Below are 22,193 nucleotides of genomic sequence, written 5' to 3'. Positions count from 1 at the left end.
CCTTGATATCTGATAGGGTTCTAATAGAATTCCTCAATCTCCACCATCCCCCCGGTGATGTCTGATCACCCTAACTTGCCTTCAGCAAGAATCCTCTTAGGTCGGTGGAACCAGAATCTTCTTACCTTTTAGTAATGTTCAATGTTCCCTTTTAGTAACTTTCTATCCACTCACCTCCACCTTTCTCCTTGGCTATATATCCTCACTTCCCAGTGCTGTATTCAAAGTTGAGTTTAATCTGTCTCCCCCACTGCAAGACCCCATTGCAATGGTACCTACCCTACTACTGTGCCAACCCCTTTGAATAAAGTCTGCCTTCCCAACTTCAACAAGCGTCATAAATATTTTTTTTAACAGTCACAAATATTTTTCTCAGTTTGTTATTTCTCTTTTTAATTGGCTTTTTAATTTGCTGGTACGCAAAATTTGAAGGTTTATCTAATGAGATTTCATCAATCTTTTCACCTAATGCTTCTGAATTTTGTGTCATAATTAACAAAGTTATATAGGAATTTACTGAGATGTATGTCTAGTGCTTTGCATAATTTATTTTTTTCCACATTTAAATTTCTGATTAAATTAGAGTTTGTCCTGATGTATGCGTGATGCGAGGAACCAGTTCCGCTTTGCTTTTCCATATTGTTAACCAGTTATCCTAACAACACTTATAAAAAGTCCATCATTTCACCCCCAGACTGAGAATATCACTTTTAATTGGTACAAAATTTCTCTATGACACAAGATCTATGTTTGGCTCTTCTGGTCTATCCATTTGTATTCCATTCATGGACCGGTGTTTACTTTACATACAGAAATTTAAAAAAATATTTTAATATATGATAGGATAATACCTCATTCCCCTTACCATTTTTCTTTTTCATGCTTTTTCTGGTTTTTCATGCTGACTTTTTCTTTCAAATGAACTTTAAAGTCAAGCTATCTAGCTTCAGGAAAGAAAAGTTTGATGATTTTTTTTTTTTTGGTGTTGTATTATACATCTAAATTCAAATATAAAGAACTGACATGTGATAGTACTGAATCTTTTTATTTTAGAGTATGCTTTCTTTTCCAGATACTCAAGTTTAATTTTATGCTATTCAGAAGTATTTTACAGTTTTCATTAGGTTTTTCCATGTAAATTTCTTATTAACTTTACACTTTGGCCATTTTCCTAGTATAACTTGCCTCTTCTATTCCATTTTATCTTCTATGTGATTTTTGTTTGCTTTTATATATTATGGCAATTTGTTGTACGTGAATTTAAAAATGTGTTATTTTATTTTTTTAAATGTTTATTTATTGTTGAGAGAGAGACAGAGCACAAGTGGGGGAGGGGCAGAGAGAGAGAGGGAGACACAGAATCTGAAGCAGGCTCCAGGCTCCGAGTTGTCGGCACAGAGCCCAGCGCTGGGCTCGAACTCACAAACCACGAGATCATTACCTGAGCCGAAGTCGGACACTTAACCAACTGAGCCACCCGGGCACCTCAAATTCTCTTATTTTTTTTAGTTTTGTAAATGAATTCTTCTGCAAATAGAAATACTTTCATTCTTTGCCCTCCAATTTTTATGCATATAACACATCTTCCCAGTTAGCAGCAAAACATTTAGTTTTTAGATAAAGAGGAAGTATATTTATATCATATATAATCATAAATGTATGATTATGTTAATAAGTATTCATTATTCCTATTTTGTGTGCGTGTGCTTGACGTAAATGCATGCTGGGTTGTAAATAATTTGCTGCATTTTTGGAGTTGATTATATAATTTTTCTCCTAGTACTATTAGTGTATGGCTAACTATTAAAAACAACTCTCCATTTCTGGAATAAACTCCACTGAGTTCATGCATTATTTTTAAGGTGTTGTTAAATTAAGTCTCTAACATTTTATTTAAGACTTCTGCATGGAAATTCAAGAATTAGATTGCATTGTAGTTAACTATATTGGTACATAATTTAATTAGTTTTATCTTCAATTTATAAAATAAGTTTGCAAGTATTCCTTCTATTACTATATTTTGGAGTAGTTTAAGAAACAATAAGATTATTTGATTTTTAAAGAACTATCAGAATTCCAATGTGAATCTATTTAGATTTGAAATAGTATAGACTCTAGGACAGAAACCCATGCATCTATAGTCAACTTATTTTTGACAAGGGTGTCAGGAAAATTCAATGAAGAAAGAATAGTGTTTTCAACAATGGTTCTGGGATGATTAGATGTCACACAAAAATGAATGAAGTTGAATCCTCAACTCACATCATATACAAAAATTAACTATACATGAAGCAAATACCAAAATGTAAGAGCTCAAAATATAAAACTCTGAGAAGACAGAATGGAAGAAAGTATGTGAAAATCACATATCTGGTAAAGGACTTTTCTCTAAAATATATAAAGAACTTTCAAAACTCAACAAAAGACAACCCAATCACACAATTGGGCCTAGGTTTTAAGTAGGTATTTTTCTGAAGAAGATACACAAATGGTGAATAGCCCATGAAAAGATACTCAACATCATTTGTCATCAGAGAAACAAAACCAGAATAAGGCAACACTTCACACCCACTAGGATGGCTATAATCAAAGAGTTAGGCAATAGCAAGTGTTGATGAGGATGCACAGGAACTAGAACCCTCATAGCCTGACATGATGGACCTTTTATAAGTATCGTTAGGATAACTGAATAACACTACTGAAAAACAAAGTAGAACTGATCCCTCATATTATACATTAGGACAAATCCTAACACTCATTTCAGTAGGAATGTAAAATCATACACACACTGTAGAAAATAATCTGTAAGTTCTTCACAAAGTTAAACAGAATTATCACTTGACCCAGTAATTATACTTCTAGAATTGAGACCTATGAAAACGTAAAAACCTGCGCATAAATGTTCACAGCAGCATTATTCATAATAGCTAAAAGGTGGAAACAACCCAAATGTCTATCAAATGAAGGATGGATAAGCAAATTTGGTACATCCATGCAACAGAATATTATTCATCCACAAAAAGGACTGAAGTCCTGATATATGTCACAACATGAATGAACCATGAAAACTTTATGCTACGTGAAAGAAGCCAGTCACAAAAGACCATGTATCATAGGATTCCATTCATACGAAATGTCCAGAATAGAGAAAAGTATAGAGACTAAAAGCAGATTAGTGCTTTTGTAGGACTGGGGCAGGGAGAGAAAGTGGGAGCTGAGAGATGATAGGTAAAGTGTTTGGAGTTTCTTTTTGATGTGATAAAAGTGCATTACAACTCACTGTAGTGATGATTATATATATCCATAAATACACTAAAAACCACTGAATTGTATACTTTAAATGCTTGAATTGTATGGTGCATGAATTACATTTCAGTAAAGCTGTTATCCCCAAATCTGCATTTTCACCGTATTTATAGTTCAGACATTTCAATTATATATTTTTCCCAAATGCTTGCTGCCATGTTATTTTCACGGAAATTTAACAGATTTTTTCACATGTTCAGAAAACTATTACCATGTCTTATATCATCTTGCTAGATGCTTAAAATGGCATGTTTATTGTTTTTGTTTTTGTTTTGCTAATAATGAGCTTTATAAGAATTTTGTTTAAGTTTTTTGGATCAATACAGTATTCTGTATCTGTGATCTTTATTGTTTCTATATTGAAAGGACTAAACCAGAGTAACTCAGACCACTTTTCGCCTTTATCTGATGAGAAGAAACAATATTAATTAATTAATTTCTACAGTCTATTAGTAACCATTTTGTTTTATACCCAAATGTTTAATTTCATCAAGAAACTTAAAGAATGTAAAGGAATGCAACTGAATCACTTTCCTATACCATACACAATAAAAAAACTCAAAGTGTATTAAGGACCTAAATGTAAGACGTAAAACCATAAAAATTCTAAAAGAGACCATAGGCAGTTATATATCTGACACTGGCCATAGCAACATTTTTCTAGATATGTCTCCTGACGCAAAGCAAACAAGACCAAAAACAAACTGCTGGGACTATATCAAAATAAAAGCTTCTGCATAGCAAAAGAAACAATCAACAAAACTAAAAGACAACCTTCTGAATGTGAAAAGATATTTGTGAATGACCTATCTGATAAAGGGTTAGTACCAAAAATACAAAAGGAATTCATATAACTCAACATCCAAAAACCAAATAATCCAATTAAAAAATGGGCAGAAGACATGAACAGACACTTCTCCAAAGAAGACAATCTAAAAAAAAAATTTTGTTAATGTTTATTTATTTTTGACAGAGAGAGAGAGACAGAGCATGAGCGGGGGAGGGGAAGAGAGAGGGAGACAGAGAATGTGAAGCAGGCTCCAGGCTCTGAGCTCTCAGCACAGAGCCCAACGTGGGGCTCCAACCCACAGACCGCGAGATCTTGACCTGAGCCGAAGTCGGGTGCCCAACCGACTGAGCCACCCAGGTGCCCCTCCAAAGAAGACAATCTAGATGGCCAACAGACACGTGAAAAGATGCTCAACATCATTCATCATCAGAGAAATGTAAACCAAAACCACAATGAGATATCACCTCACATGTATCAGAATTGCTAAAATCAACAACATAAGAAACAACAAATGTTGGTGAGGATGTGGAGAAGAAGAAACTCTTGTGCATGCTTGGTGGGAATGCAAATTGGTACAGCCACTGTGGAAAACAGTATGGACGTGCCTCAGAAAAAGTAAAAATAGAATTGCTATACAATCCAATAATTCCACTACTGGGTATTTACATAAAGAAAACAAAAAATGCTAATTCAAAAAGATATAGGTACCCCTATGGTTTTTGCAACATTATTTACAAATTGTGTCTCCAAATTATGGAGGCAACCCAAGTGTCCATCACTCACACACACACACACACACACACACACACACACACACACTGGAATATTATTCAGCCATAAAAAAGAATGAAATCTTGCCATATGCAACAACATGCATAAATCTACAGAGTACAATGGTAAGTGAAATAAGCCAGAGAAGACAAACGCCATGATTTCACTCATATGGAATTTAAGAAACAGAACAAACGAAGTAAAAAAGAGATAAACCAAAACCAAAACCAAAAAAAGACTCTTAACTATGGAGAACAAACTGATGGTTACCAGAGGGGAGCTCAGTAAAGAAGTGGGTGAAATACGTGATAGGGATTAAGAGCACACTTGTCATGGATGAGCACTGAATAATGTATAGACTTGCCGAATCATTACATTGCAAACCTGACATTGATATGGAATTAAAATTTAACAAATTAAAGAAAATGATTTGTTTCCCAAGATGTCATTTACCTCAGGCAGGTAAAAGGCTATATCCATACATTTCACTGTGGTTTTTAACTAGCTACAAAGTACCTCATTGGTATTGTTTCATTGAGTGCATTTACCTTGATCATGTCTTGGGAAAACAAGGAACTTACTGTCTTTGCCTTTGAATACAGTAAGAGGCCACTGGGATGGATGGATTGTTGGTAGATTAGATAGATAGATAGATACATACATACATACATACATACATACATAGACACATAGATACATAGATCGATCGATCGACAAAAGCTTGGTAGGATTGCACAGTCTTATTAGCAACAGGCAGATATTCAGTTTCTGGCTTTTGTTTCATTTTCTCAAGCCCCTTTGTAATGGCAGAGTCTTCAACCTCCCCGGTAAATCCACTCTTTCTCTCAAGGGTTATTGTATTAAGCTTTGTAGGTGTAGGTGGTACAATAAACTCTTTTTTTTTTTTAACTAGAGTTCCATGTAACTATTGAAAACCATAAAAATGTCCACTTACGTAAGCCTAGGGTCTGAAAAGATGAAAACACGTGCGGTCTCGGTAGGCCGTGAATTTAACCTTGGCTTTCTCACGGAGGGCCACACGAAAGTCAATCACAAACGATGGACCAAATTGAAGGTGCACATACAGTCACAGATTCCTGCAGGTTCGCCTCTCCTACGAAAACAGAAATTCCTAATGAGAAAGTCAGAGTCTCCTTGTGGGTTCCTCTGGTCTTGCTGCAGAACCTTGAGAACGTAGGGCCCGCTGTGTGCAGGCATGAGTAGCAACGGGCAGGCTGGTAGTGAGCAGGGGAGAATCAGTCAAAGAACTTATCACGGCAGGCTCCTGGCCCATTTCTGCAACCTTACCTCCTTCCCCTAGCATTTCCGCTATCCTTGCTAGAAGGGCATTTGCAGCCATGATATTTAAGAAAAGGACTCCTCTCTGGGTATCTCCAGATAGATACTTCTATCTATCTCTCCCTCGAATCTTTTTGTAATCAACTGACACGCTCAGAATGGCTGTGGACAGAAATGAATAGCTAGAGGTAACACATGGTTGTCGATATTCCGGAGAAAGTGCTAGAGGCATGGACACGGACTATTACAAAGTGGATAAGTGCCCCTTCCGTATCACCCTTCCTGCAGCCATTATCATAATTTCCAACACAGAAAAGTATCCCTTTGTAGGTAAAATCTAACATGCTCTGGACACATGCCGACCATTTATGCAACAGACTGTGGACAGATATATAAACCATCCTTCCATGAGACAAGGCAAGAGAGCTGAATGCAGAATCCCAAGGAGTCATATTGGGCCAACTACTCATTTCTGTTAAGGTCATAAAGTATTTAAATTGGTATTCTTGTATGAATAGCAATTCAAAAACCTCACATTTATTAGGAGACCAAAGTGCTGTATTCCTTCCTATCTATTACCTCTAAATATAAAATAAAGTAATATCAGACACCATTAACTGAGAATAAAAATTTTATTCTGAAATAGTTTGAATTTCAAATCTGGTTGTAACCTTGGGACTAGGTAGGTGAGCAATCAGGTAACACAGAAGTATCTGGTTTTTTGTTGTTTTTTTTTCCCCCTTGATTTACAGATCTCTGCCTGGATTTTATACACTACTCCCTAGAGAGACATTATGGAAAAAACCATGAAAACCACCTACTTGAAATTTAACACTTGCAAACAGTGTCTTATCCAGAAGGTCACCATCTGCAATTAAACATCATTTTAAAAGCCCAGAGGAAATGAAATGCTAAGTGTGACATTCTTTGGATCATGCCTCCAGTTTATTAAACTGCATGAAATAAACATTCTCATTTTCCACTCATTTTTAGCTATCCTTCTTGTTAAAGGTGCAAGAGTAATATATTAGTGGTATTTGGTGTTTTGGGGATCAAAGTTTTCCTTTCTTAATATCTTTATTTGGAAAGCTTCAATCTGCCTCCTTCTCACCTAGATGAACAGTGACTATGTAAAGGATGGAAAATAATGGATAGAAGAAGGATACCGAATTCATGATACAGAGGTAACTATTCATACGGTAAAATATGAAATTATATCCCAGTTCACATCATACATAAAAGTAAATATCTAAATGGTAATAGTAAAATCGATATCATTTTAAATAAAAATATATGTAAGATATTAGATTAGAATTAAATTATTTTAAAAAGGTTTCTTTAAAGATTAAATATCAATTGGGGCACCTGGGTGGCTCAGTCGGTTGAGCATCAGACTTCAGCTCAGGTCACGATCTCATGGCTTGTGAGTTCGAGCCCCACATCCGGCTCTGTGCTGACAGCCCAGACCTGGAGCCTACTTCAGATTCTGTGTCTCCCTCTCTCTCTCTGCCCCTCTCCCATTTGCTCTGTCTCTCTCTCAAAAATAAATAAAAACATTAAAAAAATTTTTTTAATTAAATACTAATTTTTTCTTCTTGTTCTGGTCATTGTGAATTATACAGTTCCCCCTCAGACTATAAGCTATTGTAAAATGTATAAAATGTGTAATGTAACCGTTTGAAGGCATATTTCCTATCTTGCTGGTGTAAAAAAACAGAGGCCAGACATAGGGGCTGAAGTGGTGGCTAGAATTTCTGGGACAGAATATAAGATAATGAGGAAATACAGTGAAAGAGCCTCATAAATCTGATAAGGATAGTCTTGAGGTTTTGACCAAATACTTATATGTGTGCAGAGCAGGATTCTATGAAGCTTAGCAAAGAAGCAGGAGAGGTAAGCAGAAATTCCCAAAGCACATAAGGCCATATACTTTGAAGTTACGACCCAGTATAGGGGAGAGCTCTAAATGAGCATTTACTTAAGATCCCAGAAAGTCCACTCTTTAACAGAAGAGCGATTCTGGCCCAAGAAATCAGGATAAGGAATACTCTTGACTTACTCTCCATAACCTAAAACCAAGCCTCAACAAGATCAAGGTAGGTCACCAGGAAAGCAAACTGTCTTCCAGACTAAAATTCAATATTCTTTAACGGAAATGAACAAGGTGAGACTTGGAACAATGTAGCATAGACAATGTCAAGTGTGTGATCAACAACTACTGCACATAGGAAGAGTTGGATAATGTGACCCACAGCCAGAAGGAGAAATAATAGTAAATAGAAGATGTAGGGGTGACAGAGAGACTATAATCAGCATATCAGGGCTTCCAAATGACCATCCAAATATGACCAAAGACTTAAGGCAAAAGATGGAGAAAATGATTGAACTGAACAAAGAAAGAACCAAATGCTTTAAAAGGTTAATTATACTGACAAATCGGTGTTTAAGGAAACAAAAATCAAAAATAGAAATTATCAGCATGTGGAATAAAAGAAGGAACATTACCGCAGATGCTGCAGACATAATGAAGGCAATAGCAGATATGAAAACCTCAGGCCGTCAAATTTCATAACTTACATGAAATGCCCAATTCATTAAAAATGTTTATCAAAATTGACATAATGTGATATATATATATATATATAAAATCTACATAACAATATCTTCATTAAACAAATCGAATTTGACATTAATACCTTCTTAAAAATAGAACTACTCTTCTGGTTTTATCTACCGCGTGTAAAGGGTTTAGAAATTGTCATTCCTCCTCTTAAGCTCAAAAGCTGAGCCAACGGTATAAGTGACTGTTCTTGTAATTATTGCAGAACTGAGGTCACAGGGCAAACCACCACCCCCCAAATCTGAAGAGACGGACAGAGACAGAACCAAAGCTAATATCAGCCGACTGGATGCAGAAGTCAGCGGACTCATCAATTGGGTAAGAACTCCAAAACAGTGTTGACACGTGGCTGGAGACCGAGATCAGACTAACGTAAAGGTGGAAACTCTCAGAAACCACAGTCTACACGTTCATGTTCAAAATGCTCAAACCGCATGCTCCTGGGTTTTACCTACAGGTTCTCATACAGAAAAGGGAGGAAAAACTCTTGTGTTTCTGGCAGGGGGAGGGGAAAAGTAACCATTTAAAAATATGCCCAGAGCATCCTTCATAAAAAGGACCAGCACGCCAATGGAAACATCGGACTTTACAAGAGTCTTAGCTGATGTAGGAGAAGGGAAATTACCCAATATCAACCGCTTCTAGCTTTTTTATTTCACCTAAAGGAGGAAAGTGGGGATAACTGAGAAGCACTTGTGAAGGCCACAGCCTAGGGATTCAAACTAAATAAAATGCGGAGACTTAATCACAGGATTACACAATGCTTCTCCTCTTCCCATACGTTACTGCTTAAGCACTTACCCACTTAAACAGTTTCATGGGTTTTACCAAAGATAACCCTACCCAGTATCAATCTAACAAATAACTATAGGACCTGTATGCATACAATTAAAAACTAACGAGAAAATCATATAAATGAAGAAATAACCCATAATCATGGTATGGAAGATTCAATAATATTAAGATGTCAATTCTTACCAATTTGATCTATAAGGTCAATGCAATCCCAATCAAAATCCTGGCAAACTACTTTGTGAATGTCAACCAACTGATACAAACATTTATTGGAAAAGACGAAAGTCCCAGAATAGCCAATATTGAAGAACACAGTCAGAGGAGGATAACGCTACCTGACTTCAAGACTTAATACAAATCAAAACAGCATGATATTGGCAAAAGAACAGACACATCAAACAATGGAAGAAAACAGAGATTCCAGAAAATAGACCACACAGATACAGTCAACTGATCTTTGATAAAGAAGCAAAGCCAATTCAATGGAGAAAGAAGAGCCTTCTTAATAAATGTTGCTGGAACAATTGGACATCCCTCTGCAAAAAACAAAACATATATATATACACATATATATATATATGACATATATATATATGATATATATGTCATATATAGATGTGTGTGTGTGTGTGTGTGTGTATATATATATATATATATATATATGACAGAAACAGAGAGAGACAGAGACTACAAAAATCAACTCAAAATAGATCTTAGATGTAAATGCTAAATGCAAAACTATAAAACTTAGAAGAAAATATAGAAGAAAATCAAGCTGACCTTACGTTTGGCAATGAGTTTTTAGACAGACTACCAAAAGCATGAGCATGACCCAAGAAAGAAAAAAATTGATAAGGTGGACTTTATTAAAAATTTTTCTAACATTTGTTTATTATTGAGAGACAAAGAGAGACAGACCATGAGCATGGGAGGGACAGAGAGAAGGGGAGACACAGAATCCAAAGCAGGCTCCAGGGCTCCAGGCTCCGAGCTGCCAGCACAGAGCCCGACGTGGGGCTCGAACCTACAAACTGCGAGATCATGACCTGAGCCGAAGCCGGACATTTAACCGAGCCACCCAGGTGCCCCTAAGGTGGACTTTATTAAAAGAAAATAAAAGCAAAAAGTTTCTCCATGAAATACATTTTTAAGATTATGAAAAAAAAAGCCTTAGGCAAGGAGAAAATATTTGAAAAACATATATCTAAAAAAAGAACTTGAATTCAAAATATAATAAATGATCTTAAATTTCGACGAGAACGTAAAATAAAATTCTTAAATGGGTACAATACATGAACGAATACAGCAGTGAAGAAGATATGCAGGTGGCATGTAAAGACATGGAAAGACCTTCATTGTCATTTATCATCAGGAAATTGCATATTCAAATAATACCACCACACAAGGATTAGAATGGCTAAAATTAGAAAAAATAAGAATAAAACAAAATCGGCAATAGCACATGCACGGAGCAACAGGAACTCTAAGTCATTGATGTTGCAAATGCAAACAGGACAGCCACACTGGAAGACAGTTTGGAAGGTTCTACAAAGCTAAATATGGTTTTACCATACGATCCAGCAAGCATGCTCCTTGGCGTTTACACAATCAGTTTGAAAATTCACGTCGACACAAAACCTGACACACGAACGTTTACAGCAGCATTCTCCATACTCACCAAAAACTAGAGGCAACGAGGTGTCCTTCAATAGATTCACGACTACATAAATGGTGAACCCTCCGTGCAATGGAATATTATTCTGCAACAAAAAGAAATGAGCTATCATACCATGAAAAGACACGGATGCACACTAACTGACAGAAGCCATTGAAGGCACTGCAAATTATATGATTCCAATTATATGACATTCTAGAAATGGTAAAACTGTAGACCCAACAAAATGGTGAGTGGTTTCCAAGAATTCAGGGGAAGGCAGAGGTATATAAGTGAAGTATAGAGGAGTTTTTAGGGCAATAAAGTTATTCTTTATACTAGTGCAGTGGTAGGCACAAGACAGACATTTGACAAAACCCATGGAACTTTACAGCACAAAGAACAAACCTTGACATATGCTAATAAAAAATTACAATTCTGGAGGTTGGGAGATCCCAGGAAAAAAATGCAAACGTGACGGGAAAGAGAATCTGTGTCACAAAAAGGATGCAATAAACTTACTGAAAGGGAACTTCAGGAAACGTGCCAGCCTAAGTCACTTTGGGTTTTTTTTTTAATGTTTTATTTATTTTTGAGACAGAGAGGGACAGAGCATGAGCAGGGGAGGGGCAGGGAGAGAGGGAAACACAGAATCCGAAGCAGACTCCAGGCTCTGAGCTGTCAGCACAGAGCCCGACGCGGGGCTCGAACTCACAGACCACGAGATCATGACCTGAGCCGAAGTTGGACGCTTAACCGACTGAGCCACCCAGGCGCCCCCGGCCTAAGTCACTTTGGAAATGAATGGAGTCTGTGAGACTAAATAAAGGCAAAAGGAACCATACATTAGTACTATACTCCAGTTGACGTGGTTGTTTGCCAGGGCGGGTGCAGACTAACCATTCTGATTCTGCTTTTCACACATTCTAGAACGGAACAGCCAAGTGGATGGATGGCAAAAAGTAGGGGCCAGATTTCTTACTATTGTCATGGGAGTTTACAGCTAAGCAAAGGGGAAGAGTATAGGATCATCTATTCAGTAATTAATTACAGTTGGAGACATCTGGGGGCATCTGGGTGGCTCAGTCGGTTAAGTGTCCGACTTTGGCTCAGGTCATGATCTCGCTGTTGGTGAGTTTGAGCCCCGCATCTGGCTCTGTGCTGACACCTCGGAGCCTGGAGCCTGCTTCGGCTTCTGGGTCTCCCTCTCCCTCTACCCTTGCCCACTCACACTCTATTTCTCTTTCTCTCAAAAATAAACATTAAAAATTTGTTTTGAAAAAAAAAAGTTGGAGACATCTGTACCAACTCATGTTTAGCTGGTAAGAATATACACAAGTTAGTATAAACACATCTAGTTTTTGTTCTGCCAACCAAGTTGACCTAAACAGAACAAAACAAAACAAAACCCAAATCAACAACCCAGCAGCAAATAGCACACGGAGCACAAAGAATTTTATTTCTAACGTTATTCCCTAAAGGACTAATGCTCCTTGGAGAAACCACTGATTCTAGGTCTGGGGCAAAAAATATGCAGGATGAGCCCGAAGCATCATTTCCCTTTGTCCAGATCTTCATTTAGCTTTTTTCTGCATCTTTAAAATAGTTGTTTCAAAGTCTTTGTCCTTCAAGCCCAACATCTGGACTTCCTCAGAGAAGTTTTCTGTCCCTTTGTTCCTTTGGATGGGTCAGAGGTTCCTGTTTCTGTGTGTGCCTTGTGATTTTTCTTTTTACTGAAAATGAGACATTTTAATCTTCTAATGTGCTAATTCTGGAAATCAGCTTCTCCAGGTTTGCTGTCTTTTTGATAGTTGAAGGGTGTCTCCGTGCTGGGGATTAGCCTGAGGGGAACGCCTAAGACCTTTCCAGGTCTTTTCTGCTTCCTTCCACAGACATGAATAGTAGCTTCCTACATGACCTCATATATGAGGCTCCTTTGAAAGGTCCTAAAATCCTGAAAATGTCTGACTCCCAAAAGGTGAAAAAAGGATACATTAAAAACAAAAAAAACAAAAAAAAGAGGTACTCAGAGGTACTCTGAGCTGGAGGGCAGCTCAGCCAGCAGGCATGGAGACAATACCAGCCAGCCTGTGTGCCCAAACCTGAGCGGTCAAAGCAGCAAGCAGCGTTCAGAACACGGAACCTTGATGTTGGGAGGACAAGGTGCTTATCGCCCATCTTGGGTCCAGCAGGCCACCCCGGGAACGGCATAGCTGCCCGCCATGAGGCTAGGGGCTGGGCGCTGGGTACCACTGCTACCCCCCCAAAGGTTGAAACTGACTGTGACCAACTGCAATGTCCTAGTCAAGCTTTCTCCTGCAAGTTCCAGGCATTCAAATAGACTCCAGATATTCCATAATCATTACTTCAGACACTTTCTCCCAGAACAATTGTTTTGTAGGTGTAGAGCCAGATTCCTCGTGCTTCCCACTCTGTCATCTTCCCTGATGTCAGCCCCAAAAAGATTCTAAGCAGTGTTAGAATGATTTTGTGAGGATTATCAGATAGAAAATGAATAGAACATCGTGATCCATAGGCTAAACAGAAGGATTAAGGGGTGGCCCGATAGGAAATCTCTTTTCCGGCTTCCTCCACATTATTGATGAGGAACAATTAGAACTCAATAGAGTGATGCTTTCTCCTACCTAGTGATTTTCCTCACCATCTTGAGTTGGTGTTAGCACCAAGCCCCGTTGCCCAGTCATTGTCCAGCATTGAGTTTCAATTTGAAGTTAATTGTCCATATACCTCGGCTCGGTTTACTACACTTCTCTCTTTACTGATGTGAGAACATTCTGCAAAACACATCGGAGGCACACAGACACAAGGGACCCACATAACAGCCTGAATCAAAGCATTAAGAGGATCGCTTTTACCATGTCCTTGAGCAGATAAGCCAATCCGTCATCTCCCTGTGTAGGCTCCCATACCCCATCATCCTCAACCGGTGCCCATAAATCAGAATGATAATCCTACATTTTAAATATTATATCCTCAAAGAGTAGCCAGATGTATTCTCCTGCCCAGCTAGGGAGATCATGACCATTCACATTTACCATAGAGTTGATTACTGTCTGGTCATTACAGCCCAAAGGGAAATCTAAAATCTACTGGAGTGTTAGAAGGAAGCGTTCAGCTCACCAACACATTTGTAAGTCCAGACCGGGTATTATTGGCCAGGCTTGAGTTTCTATTTGCGTCTTGCTCTCCCTTATTCCTTCACTTAGTACAGCTTAACATGTGTATAGAAGCGAAGACCATACTGGGAGAAGAAAAAGACCAATGACTTCAAAATTACAAGTCACCCCCTAAAGTTAGTGATTTTTCAAAAAAAAAAAACCCTTTTGGAATGAATAAAGTGGAACGGAATGGAATGGAGGGCAAAAGAGAAATGAATAAAATAAGCAACTATCAAATGCGAAAAGTACTGCTTCCTAACACTTCCTGCAACAACTTTCGATAAAAATAGGTATCCTGAATTACCGCGTAAGATTAATACCTTATTGGGAATCATGATCCAAAAATCTGCAGTTCACCCTTTAGAACACCTGGATTTTGAGATCCTGTTCAACCATCTGGGGGAGGAAACTTTGAGATGGTTACCCGGCAAATGTCAAAGTATCAGGAAGTCACTGTTATTAGAAATGGCACAAATACTAATGATATATAGTGGCTTGTGCACAAGCCATATGAATATCATCCCCCCCCTTTTTTTCTGGGAAGGGTTTGTGCTGCTGTTTGTAGTTTTTAAAAATATTAACAATAATGCTTGGGCCTCATCCGGTAGATTTGTCCAGGACCGTGTGTGTTCGAAAGACCACCTAGGAGAATGCACAGCTAGGTGCATTAGGGCATTAGGGAAATGTGCCAAATGAAATACAGAGCCAGAATAAATGTCCTTACTATCTGAGGGCAGCTTACACGGTGTTGCCTCCTGTGAGTATAAATGCTTGATTTCAACTGTCAGGGAAGGACTGTCTGTTTCAGAAAGCCACTGAGGGTGTGTGGTTATCATTTGAGACTTAACTGATGCAGGATTTATTCAGAGCATCTGACCCCTCCCTTTGGAGGAAAAGCATAGAATTTAACATGCGAGGTGACATCGGAGGACATGAGCCATGTGACAGGTTCTACAGTCGCTGGCTCTCACTCAGGAACTGGTTCCTCGCCCTACACTGAGGGCTCAGAGAACAGTCTTCTTCTGGAAGGGCTGCACTGACTCGAGAGTGTTTGCCCCTGTTCTTTCTGGCTCACGCCAGCGTTATCTGAATCTGGCTTCATGCTCTAATGACATAGAACAGAGACTTCTCAGCCCTTGCCTGTTTCAGGACTACATGCTGATGACCTTCTGGAACCACACCCACAATCTTCAGACTCTTACGGGCTGCCACCTCTCTGGCCTAAGGTCAGTCAGTGTCCTCAGGCTCGTTGACCAATGAGTTGATGTTTTAAAGTGCATTTGGTGGGAAGAGTCTTTTTGCGCTTGGAGTCTGAAGAAAAAGAAAACAAAAAACCCAGATATTAGGTAAGTACAAATATGTGGATCCCATTACCCCTTTTGCTAGGTGAAGTTTCAGACAGCCACACTGAAATAACCACCTTTGGATCACTCCATGCTCAGTACTGTACGAGGCCATGTGACACACATGGGTGTGTTTTTTTTTTAATTATTTATTCAAGCACTGGGAGAGGTCGGGGAGATGACAGACAATCATCATGGAGAACTGGGAAAGGGCTGGGCAGGCAGGAGATGGGGCGGACATGCAAATTACAACCACTTCCAGCTTCACGTGGAACCCCTACCTTAACAGACGCATCCTATATACCTAAGGAACCCACTACGCCCCGGAGGTGGGACAGTATAAGTGGGATTGATATCTGGGATCTCTACTCAAGGAATATACGTTCTACAAGAAGAGATGAGACAGATGCATAATGTTTCAAAGAGCTGGATTGAAAATGACGGACCAGCGATCCGCCAGTGAAGGGTTGGTTTCTTGCACATCCCAGTTCTTACAGCTGCCAGCAATCCCAGAGAGCAAATCATTTTCGCACATAGGAGTAGAAAATATTTTAACTATTTTTAAGCGAGACTATTTATTTCGGTTTGAAAGGAAGGGAAGTGAGAGATGAAATTTATTTTCCCATGAAGCCAACTTACTACGAAATTAATGGAAGGAGGACAAGATGGCATCTTCAAGCACATACCTTTGCAGGGGTCAGTTGACTACTAGAGAGCAGAATTATCGTCACTGAGGCTTCATTAGCAGGGACCTTGGTCCCCATTCCAAGCCATTGTTTCTCAGAGAACAAGAACTGCCAGTAAAACAGAATTGCTTAACACCCCCAGAATGACCCGCCTGATATGGATCCTTTTTTGGGGATCAGGAAATAGCTGATGGGACCAAAAGGTCAGGAAGTAAATACTGGGCAAGAAAACCGGAATTCTTGCCTAAGCTGAGATAGAGTCAGACGCCCTAAAGGTCCCCACTGGGACAAGCTCAGGGTTGTGAAGAAATCAGATGAAATTCAGTCAGTGGCTGAAGTGTCCACAGCATAATACGCCGGTGATGGGATGATCGAGGGGTAACACCTGAGTTTCCTTTTTGAGCAATCCTCTGAGTGGCATTTAGCTCCCACTTGGAACGTTTCCAAAGTGCTTCTGAAAAACTACCCATAACCTCCTTAGACTACGGCATATATAAAAAGAAACGATGTGGGATTAAAAGCCTCTCATTACACCCCTTGAAGAGTAGACTGACAAACCCATGTGTGTTGAGTCAGGAAGAGAAACCCTATAAAACCTAATCCTTATTATTATTATTTTTTTGTACTGAACAAGGGAAGAATGGAAGTAGCCAAAGGTTTTTCTCCTCTTGGAAACATCTCGGTATAAATGGGTTTCTTACAAAGCCTTTCTCTTCATTCATTCACAATATGCTTTGGTTTAAGTACAGTTATATTACCCTAAAGGCTAGACCTCAACCTATGGGTTTCTCAAACTAAGTGCTAAACTTCTTCCCAATTTTGGCTACATGGTTGTGCATTTGTTTTTTGTTTTTTGTGTTTTTTTAATGTAGAATTTTGGCTTTTTAAGTTTTTTTTTTTTAATCTAGTTAGTCAATATGCAGTGCTATACTAGTTTTAAGTGTACGATATAGTCATTCAAAAATTCCATACGTTGCCCGGTGCTCACAAGTACACGTGCTAATCCCCATCACTTGTTTAACTCATCTACCTCCCCAACTCCCCTCTGGTCACTGTCAGTTTGTTCTCTACAATTAAAAGTATGTCTTCATTTCTCTCTCTCCTTTGCTCATTTGTTCTGTTTCTTAAGTTCCACATATGAGTGGAATCATATGGTATTTGTCTTTCGCTGACTTATTTTGCTTAGCATTGTACTCTCTAACTCCATCCATGTTATTACAAATGGCAAGGTTTCATTCTTTTTTATGACGAAGTAATATTCCATTGTGTTCACGTACACACGTCTGTATCCATTCATCCGTCGATGGACACTCTCGCTCTCTCCACAGTTTGGCTATTGTTAATAACGCTACTTAAACATTGGAGTGCATATATCCCTTTGAATTAATACTTTTGTATTCTACTGTAAATACCCAGTAGAGCGATTGCTGGATCATAGAGTAGTTCTATTTTTAACTTTTTGAGGCACCTCCATATTGTTTTCCACAGTGGCCGTATCAGTTTGTATTCCCCCTAAGGGTGCACAAGTGTTCCTTCTCTTCCATATCCTTGCCAACATTTTTTTGTTGGCTACATGTTTTTTTGGATTGGAGGTGGTGGTAGGTATACATTAACATCACATTTCAGGCAATTCCAGAAGTTTTGTAGACTCTAAACATCTCTGTTGGCCCCGGAAGTATTCTTATCAAAATTAAGAAACCCTGTTCTATTGGATTCCTTTAGACTTTTATACATTTGATTGTTCATTAGTTTTATTTCTATATAACAAGAATTACTGCTCTGTAAATATATTTTTAATTAAAAAAAAAAGGCTCACATTATAGGCAGAAATCCTAGTCCATTGATATCGACATCTACCCTAAAACAGCCTGCTTGGTTGCTGATTTCACAGTTAAGAAAGGGCCCCTGGAGCCTCTATAATGGTTCCCCGGGGTAACTTATTTATAAGTTTATTTCCAATCCTAGGTGGATAGCTCCCCCTTGCTCTCCTAACCAGGGTCATCAGATTGTTTTTGTAAGTTTGGAAAAATATTTTACATTTCATTAAACACTCTTATTTTTATACACATTCTGAAATACATGAGAGTATCTATCTATCATCTATCTATCTACCTACCTACCTACGTATCTATCTATCTATCTATCTATCTATCTATCTATCTATCTATCTCAGTATAGCAAAACTCAGCTATACTTTCCAAATTTCAGAACGGATGTAGCTGTATCTCCTATTATGCCAATGAAATTATTTCTAAGAGCCTCTATGAGATATTCTCCCATTCTCTTCATAGCAATCTGTCTCTATCTCTGTTTCTCTTTCTTTCTGTTCAAACACCTGACAATACAAAGCACCTCTAATGGGAGGAGTCTCCTTCCTCCACGCATGTATCCTTGACTGTATCCTACAGCCCACATTATCATAGGATATGAGACCTCCATACACGTGCTAGAGCACCCAAGACCCCAGGCTCATCTGAACACACAAGTGAAATGGCCAAATGACTACAATGGCAGAGGCAGGTTCATCTCACTTATCATGGTTATTAAAAGTATTTCTGCTTCATTACTAGGGACAGAACCTAAAGTGCATCCTGAGGTTGCATTCGATGCTAGGCCTACGCATTCACTCTGGATAAGATGGCAAAGAGGAAGGAAGTGTGTGTCTTGTAACTCATGGATAAGTTGGCATCTTTCTTCTCAAATGGATAGAACGAACATCAGAGATTATTTCTCTGAGTAAACTCTTTGTTTGTTTCAGAGAATAATAATTCTGATTGGACTGCTTGTTAAGGTAATACTTGGCACAAACAAGGGAGTGCAATTATAACTAACCTCACAGCTCGGTGGAAATCCATCCAGAAAAGTGTGAAATGGCCTCTGCTAAGCAAGCATGAGGCAATGAGTCACAAACTCACAGAAAACACCTAGAAAGACACAAACACAGATGTCCTCTCCCCTTCTTCCTTTTCTTCCCGCTTCTCACACACCCACCAAGGAGGATGGTGAGATTTTTCACAGATGCAACGTGGGTAGAAGGTGCTTAGGTCGTTTGCTGGAATTTTTTGCTTTGTTTTGTTTTGTGTATTTGTTTTTTTTTAAGTACCTCCAAATTTCTCCACAAATGACATTTTATCTCTAATTTCCATTTGCTTATTATTCCACAAAGTAATTTCAAGTGAGGAAGTCAGTATGCTTACATTGATACTGGCCACACTGTTGTAACGATTTTAGATAATCAAGAGAGACAGAAAAACAAAAAGGTGACAGAAGAGGGAAAGGAAAAGAGAATTAAAAAAAAATGTTAAGGACTGGCAAAAATAAAAGTCAACAGAGGATGACATATCCTTCGGTACCTAAATTATGTTAGCATTTTTCTGGCACCGTTGGACGGAGATTTATCATTTCTATTATTTAATAAACAGCAAGTTAGCTTCCTGTAATCTCAATATAAATCATGCTTAAACATCCTGGGATTCTAATTGCTTAACGAGCTCTTTCCATCCCCACTCCTACACACCCGGACAAGGAGAGAGTCTATTTGCCTTTTCGTGCTGGACTATAATTATGAGCTGTGCTTTGAAAATCTCAACTATGTGACTAGCTGCGATTGAACTTCTCCAAACTCGTGTCATCAAGTTACAATAAGGCAAGAAGGAGGGCTCTTGTCCAACATGACTGTCCTTACAAAAAGGGAAGATTTGGAGGCAGACGTGCACATATGGAGATGAGGACAGGGATTGAGGTGATAATTCTACAAGCTAAGAAATGCCAAAGATGACCAGCGAACCACCAGAAGATAGGCAAGAGACACGGAGTGGACCGTCTCTCATAGTCCTCCGGCAAAGCTGACCCAATCACATCTTGACATTGGTGTCACTCAGATCTGCCATCCCAGAACTACAAGACGATGCGTTTCTATTGTTTAAGTCATGTGGTTTGTGGAACTTGGTGTGGCAAACTAATATACTGACCTTATTCTTTTTATGTCTTCCAAGACCTACCCATCTCCCACAAAGGATTAAGTGCTCTATGAAATCAGCAATAAAGTAGAAATCAGGATAACCAATTTTAAGGAGATATAGAAGGGCTCCCTTTACAACATCCCTATTTAATATCTTGATATTCCAGTGAGAAAACACGAAACTGTTGGAAACGTTCTCAGTCTGGGGAAAAGAAAAGGAAAAAAGTATGCCATGCCAGCCATATGAGTTCTGAAACAAAAGTCAACAGTTTTCTTATTCTGAACCAATGTAAACAATCACAACTGTAATCAAGATAAAAAATGCAATCAAAGAAAGTCTATGAGTGCCACCTCACATAAGACCTTGTCACTTAACAATCACAGTATGCTATGCCATGATGTCCCCAGACCCATACTCCAACATGTTTGTAGTGATCGGTTTTTACTCTACCTGTCTTGAGATGTGAAATGAATATATAACCAAATAACCACACATTTTGCATAGTTAAGTAGGCAAGTAAGTATTCACCCATAAAGGGTACTCATCTAATTTGAAGTGGGACCATAAAGCTCCTTTGTCCAATAGCTATCACACAGGGCATCACAGTACATTCTGGAAAAGTGTGGTTTTGCTTCCTTTTACAATTACAGCCATCATATGATAAACTATCCTGCCACTAAAGAGACTTGATTGACTCTCATGATATGTGTAATGAGGTTAAAAACGATTACCCGATTTTCAGAAGAAAGGCCATCTTAGCCAACATGAGAAATTTGATAATTATATATAGTTATTCTCAAGGATAAAATCAATACTATTTATTGCACACTTACTATGTGCAAGGCATTGGGATTTGTATATGTTACTTCATTTTTTTAAGTTTATTTATTTTGAGAGAGAGAGAGATGAGCAGAGGAGGGGCAGAGAGAGAGGGGGAGAGAGGGGGAGAGAGGGGGGAGAGAGGGGGAGAGAGGGGGAGGGGGGAGGGGGGGGAGAGAGAGAGAGAGAGAGAGAGAGAATATCCCAAGCAGGTTCCACACTGCAGGGCTTGAACTCACAAACTGCGAGATCACGACCGGAGTCGAAACCACGAGTCAGATGCTTAGGTCACTGAGCCACCCAGGTGCTCCTATATTATTTCATTTAATCCTCATAAAGTCTGAATTTTTTTTCTCTACTAACCTTTTATTTAAGAATTATACTTAACATACATGAATGGATGACTGAGTATTATTTTCAGAATTTTAAAATAATAGTTAAGTGGTATTGTCATTCTTTTGTGCCAACCCAAGTATCCATACATGGATGTTTTGAGGTCAAAGCTAGACAATACATATGACTTCCAGATGTCTGTATGGATTCATAAGCAACCTAATTATATATAGACCTAGCATATCTCTCAAGCTAATTACAAAGTATTTTCTACAACTTTTTATCAGAGAAACAGGAGTGTTTTCCATTACTTTATGTAACCAATGGGCAGCATGTGCAAAGGGTTGTGGTAATCTCCATGAGGAACAATCTTTATGATTACCTATAAAAGAATATTCCATCCCCTTAAAACCTGATCATAAATTTAAGATTTTAATTAAGAAAATTAATACTACACAAACCAATGGGAGATGTGTTCAGAAAGCAAATGTGTTTCAAAAGAATTAAAAAATACATATTAAAAGGACTAAAATAATAACAAGGTTCAACTATATTCCCATTCAGGATAATTTATATGGTTGATACAGTAAAGAATGTATACTTTCTTGTGTGTGTGTGTTTTTTAAGTTTATTAAC

General features: G+C 38.4%; 1 protein-coding gene and 1 long non-coding RNA gene across 5 annotated transcripts in view; both read right to left on the bottom strand.

Annotated features, from left to right (window-relative positions):
• The window catches only part of LOC128315342 (uncharacterized), a 95,046-nt gene extending 83,683 nt beyond the window's left edge, over window positions 1–11,363 (bottom strand). The window contains exons 1-2 of the long non-coding RNA XR_008298095.1: window positions 11,260–11,363; window positions 5,823–5,981 (exon numbers count right to left, since the gene is read on the bottom strand). This is a non-coding gene — a long non-coding RNA (uncharacterized LOC128315342). The remainder of the gene's footprint in view (window positions 1–5,822; window positions 5,982–11,259) is intronic.
• A 2,650-nt stretch (window positions 11,364–14,013) lies between these two features.
• Window positions 14,014–22,193, bottom strand: part of LOC128315341 (uncharacterized) — a 139,654-nt gene continuing 131,474 nt past the window's right edge. For 3 of the 4 annotated variants that reach the window (XR_008298094.1, XR_008298092.1, XM_053221713.1), the window contains exon 3: window positions 14,014–15,725. The gene's annotated coding sequence lies outside the window, so the exon portion shown is untranslated. The remainder of the gene's footprint in view (window positions 15,726–22,193) is intronic. The other variant, XR_008298093.1, reaches the window with a different exon arrangement.

This window comes from Acinonyx jubatus, chromosome C2 (assembly GCF_027475565.1).
Source record: "Acinonyx jubatus isolate Ajub_Pintada_27869175 chromosome C2, VMU_Ajub_asm_v1.0, whole genome shotgun sequence".
NCBI classification, from domain to species: Eukaryota; Metazoa; Chordata; class Mammalia; order Carnivora; family Felidae; genus Acinonyx; species Acinonyx jubatus.
Note: the sequence above shows the minus strand (reverse complement) of the source record. Positions and strands in the feature narration are given on the sequence as shown.